This window comes from Ambystoma mexicanum, chromosome 5q, assembly GCF_040938575.1.
Source record: "Ambystoma mexicanum isolate Mex_15411 chromosome 5q, UKY_AmexF1_1, whole genome shotgun sequence".
In the NCBI taxonomy this organism is placed as follows: domain Eukaryota; kingdom Metazoa; phylum Chordata; class Amphibia; order Caudata; family Ambystomatidae; genus Ambystoma; species Ambystoma mexicanum.
The window spans coordinates 803,895,849-803,915,070 of NC_090933.1; the positions used below are offsets into that span (position 1 = coordinate 803,895,849).

The 19,222-nt window shown below is 46.2% G+C and overlaps 1 protein-coding gene across 6 annotated transcripts in view; it reads left to right on the forward strand.

The window, feature by feature from the left end:
- The window catches only part of RALYL (RALY RNA binding protein like), a 2,307,036-nt gene that overhangs the window by 2,015,332 nt on the left and 272,482 nt on the right, over positions 1 to 19,222 (forward strand). The window lies entirely within an intron of this gene.

Below are 19,222 nucleotides of genomic sequence, written 5' to 3' on the forward strand. Positions count from 1 at the left end.
GCACATATCAAAGCAATTTGGGCCTGTGTTTTCAAACTTCTGTAGTCTAAGCTTGCTGGGGTGAACTGAATCACATTTGATTGCATTTCTGAGAACTGTGTGTTTTCCTTCCATTTCCTTGCCTTGCACCAAGGGGGGGAGGGGATTGCCAGAGAAAAGTGATTACATTGTTTTGTTGAAATCATATTGAGTATTTCTATACTGCATTTCATTCATTCAACCTTGCATCCATTTGAACTCTATAAGCATTTTGTACCACCTTCTTCTTTTGTTCCTATTTACCAGTGTGCTACCTTATCCATTTCATGTCAACTCATTAGTGATTATAAGAAGTGTGCTAGTGCCAGATTCTCCGTTGTTGATCTTTATCATATCAGATTAAGTGTGCTATTCAATTATTAATTTATTATAAAGTGTGATATATATATATTTTAAATTATCAAATAAACCTTTTAACTTGCAAAACAGAACTACTTCTTGGCTCAGTGGGGTCAGGGGGATTCCAAGAGAGGGGTGTTATATAGGGGTAGTCATCCAGAACGCATGAACTGGACATAAAGATATATCAATAAGGGTTTTCATTCAGTATTATAGACTAGGCGTTGACTTAGCTGTAGTGTTGAATTGAATCCTCTTACAAATTGGGGGCTCGAGCCGGACGTTTGGGTTAGAATACCACTTGTGCAGCTTAATACAGTGTGCTAACTGACGGGATACATACATCCGGTCGGATCACCACGCTGCATTACGCTGTGAAGCATTCCTCAAAAGGGACACTCCAAGAAAAGTTCTGTTCTGCAAAAATAAAATACAAACTTCTGTAAGTCAGGACAGAGACCAATCTCTAGAATGACGACCTTAGTAGACATGAAAATAGCCAGAGAGCACCTCTTGCATAAGCTATTTGTGAGAGGTGAATGGACCGAACAGGGCCAGGATGTGTGGTTGCAGGCCATCACACAACAGGTCACTGAAACAGGGTCAGATATATATAGAGATCAGGGTCCCTTACATGTGGCCCTGAGTGAACTATATATGGCTCCTAAAGCCAAAGAGGAACACAATAAGATTGCCAGGATAGCAGCATACCTGTACCTATATATGGGAGACATGCAGGATAGATGTGCTGAAAGCCAAAATCTGGCAAATAGGCAACAGATGGCATTACAGAAGGCCCAATCTGACCTGGTCTCTTCTGAGCAGAGGCTGCAGAGGAGCCAGGAGTCAGAAGATGATAGTAGGCAGCACATCATTAAAATAAAGAAGGATATGGATGTGCTGCAACAGGAAAAGGTAGAACAGGATACCAGATTTCTGGCCTTGCAGAAGGAATACCAAGAAGGTTTGGACTCCCTACTGCAAAACCAGAAAAAGCTGGAGCAACAACTGGACTTCAACAGGGTATGTGCTGAGCAGGTAGTCACCCTGCAAGGCCACCTAGATAGAGTGAAGGCAGAGAGCAACAAACTAATTCTGAAAGACCTGGATACCCAGGCAGAGTTTGATCAGGAGCGCCAGAATGCTGGTGCCTTCCAAAGGCAAAGGGACGACCTGGCGGCACAGATGCAGGCTCTTAGTCAGGAAAGGGATACCTTAGGCCAGGAAGTCTGCCATTTAAAAAGAAAAATGGAAGAAAATCACCTGGCCCACCAGGGACTGGGTGACCTCCAAAAAGAACACCAGAACTTGCTAGAGCACACCAGGAGGGTGGAGGATGCTCTAGCAAGAAAGGAGCAGGCCAATAGGGACACAGCTCAGGAGGTAACCCTCCTGCAGCAAAGACTGGCCCAGTTCTCCAGGACCAACCAGGAAGTACAGAGGGAAAATGAGGCTCTCTGCCAGCACAATGAGAGGCTCCAACAACAAGTAGCGATGCAGGAGAAACTGATAGAGTCGAGTAAGGCCTTAACAGAGGAACTGAAAGCACAAATGCAGGCTCTTGCATTGCAACAGGGAGCAGGGGCGGATAGAGATGAGGTCCGCTGGGAAAGAGAGGCTCCTGACCATAACCGCAGGAGCCCTAACACCAGGGGCCTTCATCTCCCCCAGTCCCTGGACTCTACCACCCCCATGTCCCCTGGCGCACATGAGCACAGGGCTGCAGGGATGGCAGATTACTATCCAGCTAAGAGTATGGGGCTCATAGGCCAGTACCACTCAGGAATGGAGGGGTGGGCATCCGGGTATGGGCACCCAAGTACAGTACAGTTCAATGGGGAACCCCAGGAGAGTAGGCCCATTAAGGGCATCCTGAAAACCTCTGCCCAGTTAGGTCAGTGGAGGGGGTACCCATCAAATCCTGGCAGCAAGGAGGAATCTGAAGACTCCTCTGAACTGCGCAGGACACAGGAGACCAGGTCCCCACATTCTGCCAGCCATTCCCAGGCTCGCAGAATCCGGGAAAACCTGGAAGATCAGACGGGAACCTCTGGGAGCAGTGCCTCTGAGTCCGAGGATGAATGGACAAGGGTTACCCGAACCAAAAAGGCCAATAAGGCAAAAAGGGCCTTGCTTAAGGACCCCTTAAAGCAGATTAAGGCGATCAGGAGCGTCATCACGCCTTACCATAAGAACGCTAAGTATTCTGTTTGGGAGCACTTAGAGTTGTTTGAACAAATGATGGAGACTTTCCATTTGAAGGACAGCCAAAGCTGTATTCAATATGTAAAGTGGACATTCTCCCCGGAATACTCCAGTTTCTTTGCGGGGCTGGAGGACCAAAATCATTTAAGATGGTCCACATATAAGGCGGCCATCCTGAAACATTTTTCTGTTCACAGAAATCCTCAAGAGGCTCCAAGGCAGCCTACAATTTGCAATGTGGGGAGGATCAGGCCCCACAAGAATTTGTGCAGGAGTTAAAGCGTGCTTTTGCACAGACCACAAGAAGGGTGCGCACGGATAGCAGGGAATTTATAAATACGTTTTTCCATGCCTTGCCCAAATATATCATGACCCAGCTCGTGAGGGATTTTCACGAGAAAAGATCCTTAGATTGGGTCATTGAACAGGCTACCCGGATCTATGAGGTGCAGAAACCGATAGATAGCAAAAGTAATGCCCAGAAAAACCCCAAAGCCAACAGCACCCCTGCTGCTGCCAAGGTGGCAGAGGTAAAGGTCACCCCCGTTTTGGATTTGGAGATGGGGGGGCCTAAAAACCTGCCTGCACCTAATAATGCTAGGCCCAGGAGGTCCTCGGGTCAGTCACAGACAGGGAGCCAAGGAGGCAGCCCCACAAATGGGGTCCCTCGCTCTCCTGATTATGTAAGTCCCCGTTACAAGGGAAATCGACCCATCCTGGGTTATGTGTGGACTCCTCCAGCCCAAGGGGGGGGATCCAGCCAAGCACCTAACCCAGGGAACTTCCCTCCAAACTTCCCACAGGAGGGCAGAAATTTACCAAACCCTGGGCAGAACTTTTTCCCCAGATATCCACCCGACTTTCAGCCCCAAAACCATCCATCCTTCTTTCCCCAATTCCCTGAGCCCAGACCACTGAATCCGGGAGAGGGGAGGCCAAGGGTGGAGGGGTACCCAAATCTTCCCAACCCGGGGTATTACCAGAGGAGGGACAGCTACCCTTCCCGGGATAGGCCCAGGGGAGAAAACAGGGACACGTATCAGCCGGAGCGGGTTTCCCAGTTAGAGCGCCAGGTTCAAAACATGGCGCGGGACCTGGGTCACATACTGAGGGCTCAGCAGAACCCTCAGATGGGCGTGCCGGCGCAGAACGCACCCAACTCTGGACCTGGTGCTCCAGAACAATGACGGGGGCAGCACCCCGATAACTCACCGGTTCCCAGGGAGGAGGCACAAAGGGAAGGGGGGTGTAAAGCCTTGGAGGAAGCTTCCTTCCTCACTTGTAAACAGCCCCTGGAAACCCAGGAACCGGAAACAAAATCTCTTGCCCCTGAAAGTCTGCCTCCTAAGGAGCAGAGGGGGGGTAGGAGAAACAAAAGACCCAAACAGACTCAGTTTGAGGAGGAGGTACAGATCTTCCAATTTGAGGGAGAGGGATCCTCAGAGGATCCTGGGAAAAGGATCTTCTCCTTCAGAGAGGGGGGAACTCCCCCCAAAGAAAAATGGGTCCCTAGGGATGCAAATCCAGACTGGGGAGATGTGGAGACTGAGCTACCGCCGCCCACCATCTCATCCCAGAACCAACAGCAAGAAAATCCCCTGGTTCAAACCCATCCTGGGGACTGCCTCCAAAAAGGGGGGGGCAGCCCAGAACCGGAACCAGGGGAACCCACAATGGCTCTGATCTCCAGTTGCCAACTTTTTCTTTCAGATTCCCAAGACTCTCCACAGAATTCTGCCCAAATCTCTTCGCTATCGATGTCCAAAACCAGAAAGTTAGCCCACCAGTTGTCCAAAAATGTGCATTATCTGTGCCCCCTTGAGGAGAAGGAGGGAAGATATTATGCCCCGGTACAAGTACAGGGGCAGGGTACAATCTCGGCACTGGTGGACACGGGATCTCAAGCTACCCTTCTGTCCAGAAGGGCCTTTGACGAACTGAATGCAGGAAGGGGAGAGAATTACCAAATTCCTCTCACCTCTCTTCCTGGACAACTACAGAACTTTGACGGGAAGGAAATTCCCGTCGAGGGGACGGCAGATTTGGACATTAAAATTGGGCGACATAAGTTGAAACACCCGGTCATAGTTGTGACCCCGGAGGGCACCCCTTGTTTACTAGGGAATGACCTCCTGAGAAGGTTGTCACCCCTAATAGATTGTGTAAACAAGGTCCTCTGGACCCAGACTAGCCGACCGATAAAATTAAAACAGAGTGTCAACCATGTTAGTTTAAACGGCACCTGCCACATGGTTGAACAAAAATCTGACCAAGTAGAATTTCACTTCCAGAACAACCAAATTCCAGACGTGACAGTCATAGCAGTAGGACAACAGACTGGTGATGGGGGGTCCTCTCTATTTCTGAAAATCAACCTTCCTTCCAGTCTAAAGTGGTATTCCACGCTGGAAGGAAACACTTTGAAATTCTATACCAATCCACAATCTGAAACTCCCACTCCTATAGTCCAGAAAGATGTGAAATCAGCTCAAAGCCTGGCTGATATTCAGCAAATTGGAGAGCAGTTGTTCATCCCTGTTCAGTTAAATGATGGGAAGGACTCTGTTCTCGCTCGAGTGTGTGTGAACAACGGTAAGAGCTTCATCAGCGAAGCCATGTTTCGCCAACTCCCAAAAGATCCAGCCATTCCCCCCTTCAAACTGATAGACAAATGGGAAATGGACCTGGAAGCACCTAATTCCAAACATCTCCTGCCAAGCAGGTGTATGCTCAAAATCTCCATTGGCAACAAGAGCATAGTCCACAATTGTTGGGTCGTGCGAGACGTCCCTGCCGCCTTTTACTTAGGCAGTGACATTCTCAATCGCTTTGCCATTAGTTTGGACCTAATAAACTTCAAAGCTTGGTCCCGATTAGCGGATAATCCCATGGGCTTTGATGATCCAGAAAAAGCATTTAGGTCAGCTCAATTGCTACCTTATGCAGTTGAAATTCAGGTTAAAGAGGAAGTCACCATCCCAGAAAGGACCCGACAATTCTCCCTGGAAGTGAAAGTTAAAAGAGGACAATATTTGCAAAACCCTGATGCTTACATACATCTAAATGCTTCTCTCCAACAGCAAGGGTTAGGGGTAAACCCAACACCATTAGTCAACATAGAACATGACACCATTCCAATAGAGGTGGATAACAGCGACTTAAAGAGTATTACTCTAGCCGCAGGCACCATTATTGGAATGGCGGTTGATGACCGACATTTTTCCATCGACTTAGTAAATGTACAGTTAGGACCAATCCCCAAGGACTGTTTTGACAGTGACAGTGAGGACAATACAACACCAGACAGGATTTTTACCCGGCATGGGGGGAACTTCCTGGTGTACACTTCCTGCCCCTATGGTAAGGAAGATGTGACTTGTGACTTCAGGAGGGATGAGGTGATTTTCCAGGTCCATGAGGGCTGCCTTTCCCACCTGAAGCCTCCAGTCCAAATCAGCACTCTGACCAGGGACTTCTCCACCCAGCTGGAGGAGGCCGCCGAAATAGCCAAACCAGAAGTCTTTCCAGGCTTCAGGCAGATGGTGGAAGAGAGGGTCAACCTAGCTGATGCCTGTGTGACTCTGGAACAAAAGCAAAAGTTGAAACAAGTTTTCTTGGATTTCCAAGATCTCTTTGCGGTAGACTCATATGACTGTGGTCGTACCGACATCCACACAACAACAATCCCCACGGACCCTGGCATGACTCCTGTGTTTGTGAAGCAATATCGCTTGCCTCTCGCATCAATGGAGTCCCTTACTGAAATAATTAAGAACCTTGAGTCCCGGGGAATAATCCGTCTAGTCCACAGCACCTTCAATAATCCGGTGCTGGGAATATTGAAGCCAAACGGCCAGTGGAGACTCTGTGCCGACCTCAGGGAGCTCAACAAACGGGTCCATACTTCCCGATGGCCTCTGCCCTACATTGACCAAGGGCTGGCCCAGATTCAGGGGTCACAGGTATTCACTGCAATAGACCTGACCAATGGATTCTGGACCGTGCCTGTCAGCAGGGAGGACCAATACAAACTGGCTTTTACCTTTGGGGGCCAGCAGTACACATGGACCCGGACTCCCTTCGGATACCTCAACTCCGGCAATGAATTCAACATTTTTCTACACAAGGCCATGCCCGACTTGGGTGCAAGGGGTAACCTGGCTTATGTAGATGATGTCCTCATCAAAAGTTCATCTGTGGAGGAACACATAGCGGAGATCCGTTATGTTCTGACCCAGTTGAGGGCCGCCGGAGCAAAACTTTCCTTTCAAAAAGCACAGTGGTGTAGAACCCGTGTTAATTTCTTGGGGCATGAGATTACTCCTCAGGGTCTCTGTCCCCAGGAAAAGAAAGTGGAAGCACTTCAGAAACTGAAAGACCCCACAACTCTGCGGGAACTAAGGAGCCTCCTTGGACTGACTAATTACAGCAGAAAGTTCATTGAGGGCTACGCAGAGATCACCAGACCCCTGATTCATCTCCTGAAGGGGGGGGTCAAGTGGGAATGGGGTCCAGAACAAGCCGAGGCGGTAAAACAACTCAAAAGAAGCCTCTCACAAGCGCCTTGCCTAGCTTACCCTGTCAGAAACAAGGAGTTCTTCCTGGAGACAGGGTTCTCTAATACGTGCTTGACGGCAGTATTATACCAAAAGCATGACCAGGTCAATAAAGTAATCTCCTATGCGAGCAAAACTTTATCCCCTGTGGAGGAGAAATTCAACGATTGTGAGAAGGCACTCCTGGCAACGGTGTGGGCATTGAAGAATTACCGCCCGTTTATCCAGGGGGAACACATCATAGTGGAGACTCCACACCAGCCTCTGCAATATCTCCAAAGTGACAGAATCCGGGCCGGAAATGTGAGTAATTCCCGAATTACTTCCTGGATTCTGTCAATGCAAGGCTTTCCTGTGGAGGTCCGATATGGCCAAAACAAGAAGAGTCCCCTCGCGCAAGGTCTGGCTGACTTGCATGATTGTGCCAGAGAAAACTGTCTCGAGGACGAAAGTCTAAAAATGAAGGACAACATGGAGGCATACCTTAATTCCCCCCACAAAGTCTTTGAAGAAGACAAGTGTGAGGGAATGCCCACTGTGTATGTGGATGGATGCTCTTACCATGTTGACAACGACGGGGAGAAAGAACTAGTGGCCGGCGTAGGGAATGCATGGGTGAATGAGTCCCCAGAACCCTCCGCTGGATACAAAATTGGTCCCCGAAGTAGTCAGGTGGCAGAATTGATGGCTGTGCATCAGGCCATCCTCACTGCTGTCCAGCATCAACTCCGCGAACTGGTCATAATCACAGATTCGGATTATGTACGGAACGGGTTCGTGGAGCACCTGGTTAATTGGAAAACCAGAGGCATGTTATGTGCTAACAACAAACCCTTGAAACATGGGAAGTTGATCCAAAACATTGATGATCTGGTCACATCGAATGAGATGACCATCTATTGGAAAAAGATCAAGGGTCATTCCAAAGTAGAGGGACCAGACAAAACTGGAAATGACTTAGCTGATCAGCTGGCCAAAACCGGGGCCATCCAAGGGGATCTAATTGAGATTGAGTCCCTGTTGGGGGAAATCCAGGTCACTGCCATCACTAGGTCCCAGACAAATGCTCACAACGACCTTTCAATTGCACAATGGAGTAAGGAGACCCCTGATGCTGATTTGATCACTGCTCAGAAGGGGGATCCAATTATTGGTAAATTTTACCAGCACCTTGAGGACCCTGAGAACTTTCCCCTGACGGATACCGATTACATTGGGAAAGAGGACCTAAGAGTGTTGATGAAATGTCCAAAAATGTTCCGGATTCAAGACGGTTTGCTGGTAAGGAAATCCAAAGCTGGCCACGATCAGTGGGTGGTTCCTACCTCATTCCGAAGCCTGATGTTAAGTCACGCCCATGATGCGGCCACCGCCGGTCATAGGGGGTTTCACACAACATTGGAAATCTTAAGAGAGGTGGCATACTGGCCACACATGGGGCAGGACCTCGACCAATACTTGAAGGGGTGTCTTGTGTGTGCACAGTTTCAGCCATCATCCCTCACGCACCGTGCGCCTCTCCAAAAGAGGGGGATGACACTGCCATGGTCAGATTTACAAATCGACTTTGTAGGCCCCGTGATTCGCTCGGCTAGGGGGAATAAGTACATGTTGACCGTGACATGCTTGTTTACCAAGTGGGTGGAATGTCTCCCAGCCCCAAATTGCAAGGCAGAAACTGCAGCTGCCTTGATGATTAACCACATCTTTTCCCGTTTTGGTCTACCTCAAAGGATTGAGTCAGACAGAGGTAGCCACTTCACCAGTGAAGTAATGACAAAGATGTGGGAGATACTGGGGGTCAAAAGGAAGTTGCATATTGCTTATCGGCCAGCTTCTTCTGGGGCAGTAGAGAGATATAACCGAACCATTGTGAGCATATTAAAGAAGTTTGTGGCAGATTCTGGGCCAAGTTGGGATATCCGATTACCTCTGGTCCTAATGGCCATCAGATCTACCCCTTCATCTGCAACCAAAATGTCACCATTTGAGTTGATGACTGGACGCAAGATGGTGCTTCCTCAGCATTTGCTCTACAGGACCCAAGAGCAGACACTGATAAATGCCTCCACTACTCATGAGTATGTAGAGAATTTAAGGAAACACCTCCAACATGCTTTTGCTTATGCTCAGCGGAATCTAGAAAGATCAGATGATAGCATGAAGACCCATTATGACCTGAAAACTTCCAGGAAGGAATATCAGGTGGGAGACCGGGTCTATCTATACAACTTCCAAAGGAACCAGGCCAAGCAGCGCAAATTTTTGCCTACATGGAAAGGACCCTTTGAGATCGTCGATAAGATCTCCCCTGTGGCCTACAAGATTTGCATCCCCAAAGGCGGTTCTGCAGAGGGGGAAGACAAGTGGGTCCACATAAACCAGTTGAAATGTTGCCATCCCAGGCACACTCTGCAACAACTGGAGGAATCCTCTGGAATCCTAGCGGGTACTGTATCAGACTAATTCAGTTCCAATCATAAAACATACCACATCTAGTCTCTAACATACTGTGATTTGTATGAAACTGTCTCTTAGTTATACTGTTTTTTATCAAAATACGAATGTAATGTTTCGTCATGATGAAATGCATATGCTATCCCACCATCTCAACAGTGGTGAAAAAACGTCTATGAGTAGGTATTGCCGCTCTTCCTTTGTCGTCCTAGGAGAAAGAAGACCTTGAGACTGGCCAAGGAGGACGATCCGGAGACCGGGAACGAAGATCCAATGGGCCCAGTGGACCGCCCAATACTCCCATCAGGACTGGCGAGGAGAACCGATCGATCAGTACCGGATGGAGAAGAAGATGCTGAACTGTGCCATCTACAGAAGAGGAAGAAGATTATGCGGACAGACCGGTGCGTGGGTCAAAACCCTTGTGCACCCGACTCCCCATCGACTCAAATTCAAAGTGTAGTCGCGTGGGGGGGCTTGTTGGGTGTCCTGACCCACGTTTAAGCTATCATGCTGCAACATTTGGTGCTGTGGGCTTAGAAAATTCAAGATGGCGGAAAACCCACATGTGCGCCGAAATCCAGGAAAGCTGCGCAGTTTGTGCGCCCACCAAAATGGTTGCCTCACTTGCCACCCACCAGTGCGAGAATGAAAGGCCGGGTTGCCATGAGGGAAATGGGTTGCCAAAGGAAAAACAGTAGCGCCGGTTAGCTTCAAAGCGCTTTAAAATCACCATTGGACTACCCGCACAGTAGTCTGAAACCATTGGGAATGGCAATGCTGATTGCCAAATGCAACCTAGAATTGTTGGGAATTCATTTTCTTAAATCCCAAAAATGGGTGCAGTACCAGTACTCACCACTATCCAAAAGCCGGCAGTTTAAAACCACCCTGTGTTTCTCTGAAGGCAAGCCAAAGTGCCTATTTCAAACATTGCAATATGTGCAAAATATTCACTGAACACCAGCAGACATTTGGTAGAATGGAGTTTTGTGTGCCTACAAAATCTGGGAAATGAAGAGCCCAAAACAATGCTTATAACAAAACTGCTATGGAGTCAGCAGTTTAAGTTGCACTGGATTTAAAGACACTAAAATCGAAAATGTTTAGATTAAATGAGTGACCTATGTTGGTGTCACATGCCTTTGTAACTGTTGAAATGCCATAGTTTTGCACTTAGAATCAGCATTCTAGCTGCATATGTAAAAATGTTTAGTTTTATTTGAATGCAGGAACTGGGGAACAAAAAGTGACATTTTATCTGAAACCTGGCTTAAGGAACTGAATTCTGCCTGGCAACTACCCCCATCAGGAGTGAAACTTGAGTCACAGCTGTGTTCCCAGGCCTAGCTGCCCTTTTGCTGCTCACACTAAGGATATGCCATCTATCTGATAATTGAATTACCTGTGCTCTGCAGGAAAGTGAACAAAGCCCTGTACTGGCTCAGGCAAAGGTTTTATTGGCAGGAGTCGTAAATGGTCGTAAAAAGTGGCTTCCTCCTGAGGAAAGGGGAGGAGCACTGCCTGTGAGAGCAAGCTGGCTTGGCAGAACTGGAAAAACCAGAAATTAAACCTTTTGCTGAGGGTAAACCACACCCCTTTGGAGCCAGAACATAACTTTAAAAAGATGAATAACTCATAGAGCGGACATGTGAAAATGTTATAAATGACACCATAATTCTTGTGATTTTTCTGCCCACATTTTAAGAGGTTTTTCGACCCGGTGGCGTGTTCAGGGGGGTTTTAGCGGAAAAGTGGATATTACTCTAAATGTATGCATGTTAAAAATCTGAAACTTCATCAGGTAATGTCCCTACTCCCTGCGCACATGTATGTAAAGTTGGGTCAATGTCAGAAATTGCAAAATCAGTTAAAAAGTGAAATATGTGCCATTTCTGAATGCAAGCTCCCAGGAAGAGCAGAGTTTGAACAGGGGATACCTCCTGTAATGCATGATGGGTGCATATGATTTTAAAACAATATGTACCTCTGCAAACATGTATTTGTTTCAAATCTAGATTTGTGTGTAAGTTGACAGGAGGAGTGGACTTTCTGCAGGCTGTAAAATGACATCACTCTGACTCACAGTTCATTCCCCAATCAAATGATAAATGGAAGTTTGACCAATTAGAAGCTGAGAGAGAGGTAGGGTCAGTGATGCTAGAACACACCCACATTCTAAACACATAAAAGCAGACAGACAGGACAGATAGGGACCTTCCAAATCCATCTGCAGCGGGACGCTCTGCCGGAAAAATCCATACTTTACCTCCATCAAACCTCCAGAGAGCCAAACTAGAGACTTCAATCTATCCAGAACTAGAGACCCAGACCAGAGAACCAGAGAGAGCTGACCCAGATCACTGTGAAGTGCCGAGACCAGAGGCGAGTCTAAAACCCTGACCAGATCCGTGGCGTGGCCCATTTCACTCAAGAATATAGTGTGAGTACCTAGAAAACTGTGCAGATCCAATCTCCTAGTTAAAATAATATAATTCAATCCATTTTTAACCTAAGTAGAACTGTAGCTTAGAAATTGTGTTATCCTGCCATCATTTTTAAAGCTGAAAAAGTGTGCGTTTAAAATTTCAAATCTGAAAAACGACCTTTATTTAATCGCTCATATCTCCGCAACCGTTTGTGCTAGAGACTTGCAGTAACTTTCATTTGGAAGATGAGATCCTAGGCTTTACTAGGACCCCAAAACGATAGAGATAGTCCTTGTGGTTCCTCTGTAATAGCGCTCGGCGCATCCGCGAATTTTGCCGCGATTTGCAAATTTCTTCATGTTTAAAAACTGCTGCTGCTTGCCTTCCATTTGCCAGAAATTCGTTTAACCTGCTAACTATCCCTGCATCATTGCTAGTGTGAGCCTGGACTAATATTAACTAGATATCACTCACCCTGAACCTCTGAAAGGGAATTAAAAGTATTTTAGCATATTTTTCAACTCATTGCCAGCACATATCAAAGCAATTTGGGCCTGTGTTTTCAAACTTCTGTAGTCTAAGCTTGCTGGGGTGAACTGAATCACATTTGATTGCATTTCTGAGAACTGTGTGTTTTCCTTCCATTTCCTTGCCTTGCACCAAGGGGGGGAGGGGATTGCCAGAGAAAAGTGATTACATTGTTTTGTTGAAATCATATTGAGTATTTCTATACTGCATTTCATTCATTCAACCTTGCATCCATTTGAACTCTATAAGCATTTTGTACCACCTTCTTCTTTTGTTCCTATTTACCAGTGTGCTACCTTATCCATTTCATGTCAACTCATTAGTGATTATAAGAAGTGTGCTAGTGCCAGATTCTCCGTTGTTGATCTTTATCATATCAGATTAAGTGTGCTATTCAATTATTAATTTATTATAAAGTGTGATATATATATATTTTAAATTATCAAATAAACCTTTTAACTTGCAAAACAGAACTACTTCTTGGCTCAGTGGGGTCAGGGGGATTCCAAGAGAGGGGTGTTATATAGGGGTAGTCATCCAGAACGCATGAACTGGACATAAAGATATATCAATAAGGGTTTTCATTCAGTATTATAGACTAGGCGTTGACTTAGCTGTAGTGTTGAATTGAATCCTCTTACAGGTAGTTTGAGGAATGAGAAGATGTAGAATTGCTAGACTTTTTACGATTGATGCCTCTTCCTGCAGCGGATCGATAGGGGGTGGAGCTGAATTAATGGTGGCATTGCAGCCGATACGCATCCTCATTTTGAAATTATGTTGTTACAAAAATATGTATTGCATCATATTTTTCCTCATATTGTTAAAAGGGCAGATCTGGAAAGGGATTGCTGCAAAGTCTATGGCCTGAAAATGGGATCTTCTTTTATTTCTAGCTTCATTTGTGTTGGCTGTGTAGTATGATGTTTTATGAGGTTGTGGCAGATGATACGAAGTTGTTTGAGTGCTGTAAGATTGCCGAGAAAATGATTTTCGTGCCAGCATTGTTCTGACTGGTGGATGATGCATTTGCTGTCCACGAGCTCCTAGGAGTACCATGGGGAAATGGTTGAGGTTCTGAACTGTTGTTTTTATGGTACATGGAGGGCAATAGGGACTATCCTATTGTGATTAATAGTGGTGAGAAGGGAGTTGAGGTCCAGGTTGCCTGTGCAGCAACCATCTTTTCTCCTTAGCTATTGGGAAAAAGACAAGTGAGATGGAGTTTGATGGTGGCATGTTCTGACAAGTCCAGCACAATGAAGGGGAGACAACATGACCAAGTCAATCTTATTGCTCTGGATGTGGGTAGGGTCTACGACGTGCTCTTAGATGTTCAGTGTGTCGATGAGGTCCAGGAGTGTTCCTTTAGTACATTTGGGAGATCTGTCATTGTGAGACAAGTCCAAAATTACGCTGTAGAGCCACTTTTCACTGATGCCATGGAACACAAGCAATAGATTCCTATTAAATATGGACAAATATGTATATTATGCATTATTTGCACATGGGGAGAAGGGCTGATTGTGTCACCCATGTTCAGTGCTATGTAAGAGTGGTAGGTCCAATCGTTTGGGGACATTGAGTGTTTTGAGTTGAAGGAAGGTTCAAATTACTGTTGCTGGTTGGATAGTGCCCTAGCTGCGAGGGGATGATGGCGTCATTGTATGCAAAGTGTTTACGTCAGTTTTGCTGTGCAGAAGGTTGCTTCCACTAATGAACGTATTTGTAGCAAAAGTAACATTTTCTGCATCGAGGGCCCTCATGGTGCATCCAGTGTTATATATTAATACATATGTATAGGTTTGTTGTGCCACAGGGATCACATGATTACCTCTTAAATCCTTCCAAAGAGGAAAGTGGGAAAGGCCAGTTTAATGAAGGGACAGGCTTTCCCAGTTATTGGGCTAGGCTTTCTACACAGTTGGGGCTCATGGGCAAGTAACCCTCGAGTTTTGGCCGAAATGATAGCGATGGATGAAAAGCCAGCTTTTCAGACATTTTGTAAATGCGAGTTGTACCTTTATGCCAGTGGTCTTCAAACATTGTCACCCTTCCTCCCCCACCAAGAACATATCTGGGTCATTAGGTCCAACCTATCCCTGGTTGTCATAATAATACTAAGAACATTTATTTAGCACAGGTATTGCCATCACATTATTTAATAGCTCATACTTATCGACCTTGGACCAGATGGTGAGTCATCCTGTGAAAGGGCAAAAGGCTGAGTTGGCCCTGTTGCAATTCACACTTATGACCTGCAGAAAGAAATTCAGAACTGGCAACAGGAACTTAACTCCCTCGACTATCTATAGCCTTGGCCATGGGGAGGCAGCATGTCTGCAAGAAACCTGACCCTGCTATCGTTCTTCATTCTGTGCTGTCTCTCCTCCCTACATCCCATGTAGTCTCTCTTCTCCCTAGTCACACCTCCCGCTCTTATGCTGTCTCTTTCTCCCAGGTCCTTCCACCCAGTACTCCAAATCCTCTCCCTCTCGTCTCTCTCTCTGTCTCTATCTCCCTCTCCCTGTCTTACTCTCCATCTCCCTCTCCCACTCGCTCTCACTCCTTTCCTTCTCTAGGTTGGTATCTGCTCCCCCTCTCTCTTCCCCATCCCTCCACTCTATTGCTCTCTCTCTCTCTGTCTCTCTCTCTCTCTCTCTCTCTCTCTGTCTCTCCCCTATCACTCCCTCTGTTTTTTTCTCCTATCCCTTTATTCTGTTCTCTGCTCCCTATCTTCCATTCACTCTCTCACCTCTCTCTCTCATGTTGTCTCTTACGTTCTCCCTTTTTTGGTGTCCCGTATTCCCAGTTAGTCGCTTCCCTTCCTTCGTCCCTTTTCGTGCCTCCTCTCTTTGCCTGCCATATGCTCTGTTTCCTTCCTCCCATGCTGTCTCCCTTCTCTCCTATTTGGCATCTCAAATCTACTCTGGTGCAGCCTCTCATCTGCCTTCCTCCCACCTGTTGCGTGTTTCCTATCTCACCATGGCTGTCTTTTCTCTCGCTCGCTACTTTTCTTTGCTTTTTCTCTATTTGTTCCATGCTGGATCTCCCCCCCCCCTCATTACTCTCTCCCTCCATCTCTGTTCATACCCTCCTCCCCTTGCTGACTTGTTTCTCCTACTCCTGTTTGTTTCTTCGCCCTCTCCTTGCCTGGCTGTCTCTTTTTCCCCATTCTCTCACTCCCTCCAAATCTATCTCTATTCTCCTTCTACCTTCTTATGTAGCTTGTCTCTCTCTGTGACTAGTCTGAGTTCACAGGTGGGGTGTAAAGGCAAGGCATACGCTGTTTACTCCTTACCTTTAACTCAGGGAGACTCTAATGGCATTTGATAGTCGAATACAGGCATGAATAGAATTCATATTTCCGGCATGCATTCCTCCTTTGCTTTTAAATGCCTCTTAGGTTTATGCAAACATGAGATTTTCACAGTACAGTAAAACCAATAGATTCCAATGGAATTTGCCTGTTTTTAGACGCTACTAAAAGCAGGCAGATTTCATAATAATCCATCGTAATTACCAACGGCCCACTTAAATGGTAGGTGCCAATGACACTTTTTGCAAAATCGAATGCAAAAATCAGGTGTAAAGGCTATGTCACCTGCTTTTGCTCCATAGCTTTGTACTCTGTTGCATACAGGCGACCCAACAAGACATAAGGGCTAGCGTTTGCGGCCCCCTCCAGGCAATTTGCACATCATAAACAATCCCCCCCATTCTGTCTTCTCCCTCCCTATCCCATGGTCACTCTATTAAAAATTAATGAACTAATATTTTATAACGTGCTTAATCCCTGGGACCAGCCTCTAAGCGTGGGACCGGGACTCAAACATGTGTTGCTCTGCACTGTCTTGCTTCTAAGACAAGCGTGTTGCCCTTGAGCTATCCCCCCAGCACAACATGTCTTGATATCCTGCTTCTCCTCTTGTTATATTGTTATGTTATATTAATGAATGTGTTAAGTGCGTGTACACCCTATTTCGGTGAGAGAAAGAAGAGTCTTAAGAAAGAGCGGAAGAAAATAAGTCGGTTTTACGGTGATGGCATAAAACTACGAGGTAGGATATGATGTGATAGGTTATTTATAACGCGCTTAATACCCAGAGGTTTCTAAACACGTACCCGGCGATCGAACCTGTGTTGCTCTGTGTCGTCTTGCTTCCAAGGCGAGCACATTGCCCCTGAGCTATCCTCCCGAGCGAGGAGAGAGAGAGTGAAGCTTCAAAGGGTGCCAATTGCATTCACCATCAGGAGTGACCTAATTGGCAGCAATAAAGGGGAGAATTTGGAAAAGAAGCTTCTTAGAAGATCGAAGTTAGTGAGGTGGGGAGTATCTAGATAATGGGTTAAGTAGAAAACGAGTGTAAAAGCAGTGATGAGTGAGACAAAGATACGGCAAAACGATTTTAGATCGGATTGGAAATGAGTGCAGGGAATGGAAAATATGAGTGATGTGAGTGTTTGGGAAGGTAAGACTAGGTCCTGCATTTTGAATAAGTTGCAGATGGTGAAGACTGTGGGGTGGGAGACCAGTGCATAAGGCATTGCTGCGTCCCAAGTGAGCTTGAATGAGGGAAGATCCAGTGGAAATGCATGATAAGGGGGATAGAAAACTAAGAATCTAATGGAGAACACAAAGAGGAGAAAAACAGGCAGAAGCGACCTGGCTGATTTGGGGGCTCAAAGAGAGTGAAGAATCAACATTAAAAGTCGAGAGAGAGGTGGGACACAAGAAGGACTTTGGTCTTGCCAGTATTGAGCGGCAGGAAGTTGGATTTTATCCACTTGGATATATATTGAGTATAGCTTCGTCAACGGATGGCAATGGAGTTGGAGTTCTCCTTGAGATGTATGAGGAGCTGCATGTGATCTGCATGGATGGAAAAAGAGAAACTGTGGGTGTCAATAAGTGGAACGAGCAGCTTCTGCTCTCTCTTTGTGCCTCACTCCCCTCTTACTACTTCTTTCCCGCTTCATAAAATATCCTGAGATCCCTTCCACAAAAAGAGAGGTACAGTACTACAACTGTCTCCTGTTTCTCTTGCACCACCCGCACCTCTTAGCTAAGGTATATTTTAGGTGGGGGGCAGGGCAAAGGCATTGTCCACATTGTGAAGAGTGAGAGTTATGCCCGGAATTCTTGTACAGGTCGTTAAAAATAGTACTACGGGTATATCCGTGAGTTCACATCAAGAGAAATGTAATTGGAAATTTTGTGACTCAGCCGAAACATGTTTCAACCCTCACGGGTCTTTCTCAAGGCATGGAATTTGGATTCCAGTACAATCTGGGTCTGTCGCTCAGTGAGTGTGAATGGGTCTGGATAGGAGGTTCCAAGTTAGCACAGCGTTGTTCGCGTTGGAAAGACCTAATACCCAAATCAGGATACCAGCAAAGCGTATGGTGGAGGCCCGATGAGGCTTGTAACCAATTATCATGGAGATCGGGGGGGGGGGGACCAGAATCTGTCCTTGTCCCACCTTTCGGCTCAATTGAATGGACATTTACAGATTTTGGGTGAACCTTGCCCGTTCAGGCCCTACCCTATCTACGCCTCTGAATTATGAAGGGGTTGCTAAAAGTATAGTAAAAGTAGCAAAATAACATTAAAAAAAATGCCATCATAAACCAAAAAATATATAAATTCCATAGCAGAGATAGGACACTTGCATAAAAAAGTAACGTCCTCCCACAAAACCGATGCTTGGATCCGTTCCTGGATCGGCCTCATTCAAAACCTGGAATTTGGAAGTAGTAGTGTACATGAGGACATTATGCCCAGTAGGGATTAGTAGTGATGCACCATGTTGCGCGTGCTTTTAAGAAAAAAGTTGACTAGCTGGGGGTTCGCTATTGTTCGTCCAGAGGATGGAGTCACCCTCGGAATCTGGGTGTCCAGTTCATCTCCCTGAAAGAAAGGGAGCACATTTTTTTTGTTTTTTTGCAGAGGGTTTTGTCTGCTTGGCCACTGATTTACCGTTGTGATGGAAAAAACATCCCCATGATTACTTGAATGTTATTTGACATAAAGGCACGGAATATGGTTATGACTCACCACATAGATGGCATACTGAGCATTCTCCCAGCCGCAGGTGTTTGCCTTAGTGTCCCTCGCTCCCACTGCCCAATGAGCACTTGCCCCCGGGGCTGCCGGATCCCTCCTATGCTGCTCAGCCTTTGGCAGCATTTCTTCCTAAACAAGGGAAGTGTCCAAGAATCATTTTCTCGGGGGCCATCTTGGTATAGGATTCATACATTCCTCGACCCCCTTTTTATCTCCTTTGCGCAGGAGCAAATAGCCTGTAAAACTTCAATGAGTTCATGTTCACTAGTGATAGTGCCCTTTCCCTGCTGATTACATTCAGATTCCCCTAGATCAATAACCTGAGGGGGGGCATTAGCCCATGATCCTGACCCTTCTCAGCCGTTAAGGCTTAAGTACGCCAGATACTACGGATACGATATTTGTTTTAGGCTATCTCATATCTATTTTTATTTTCAGTTGTAATTATCACCCTTTTAGGTCATCATATTATCCTGGATATTGCTAGTGGAAATGTATTTACCAAAAGCTGAAATTCTATCACTGGTTAAAAGCCAAGAAGATTTTTCTGTTGAGCAATAATTTGTCCTTCAATAATCGCCATACCACAGGTGGTATTTTTC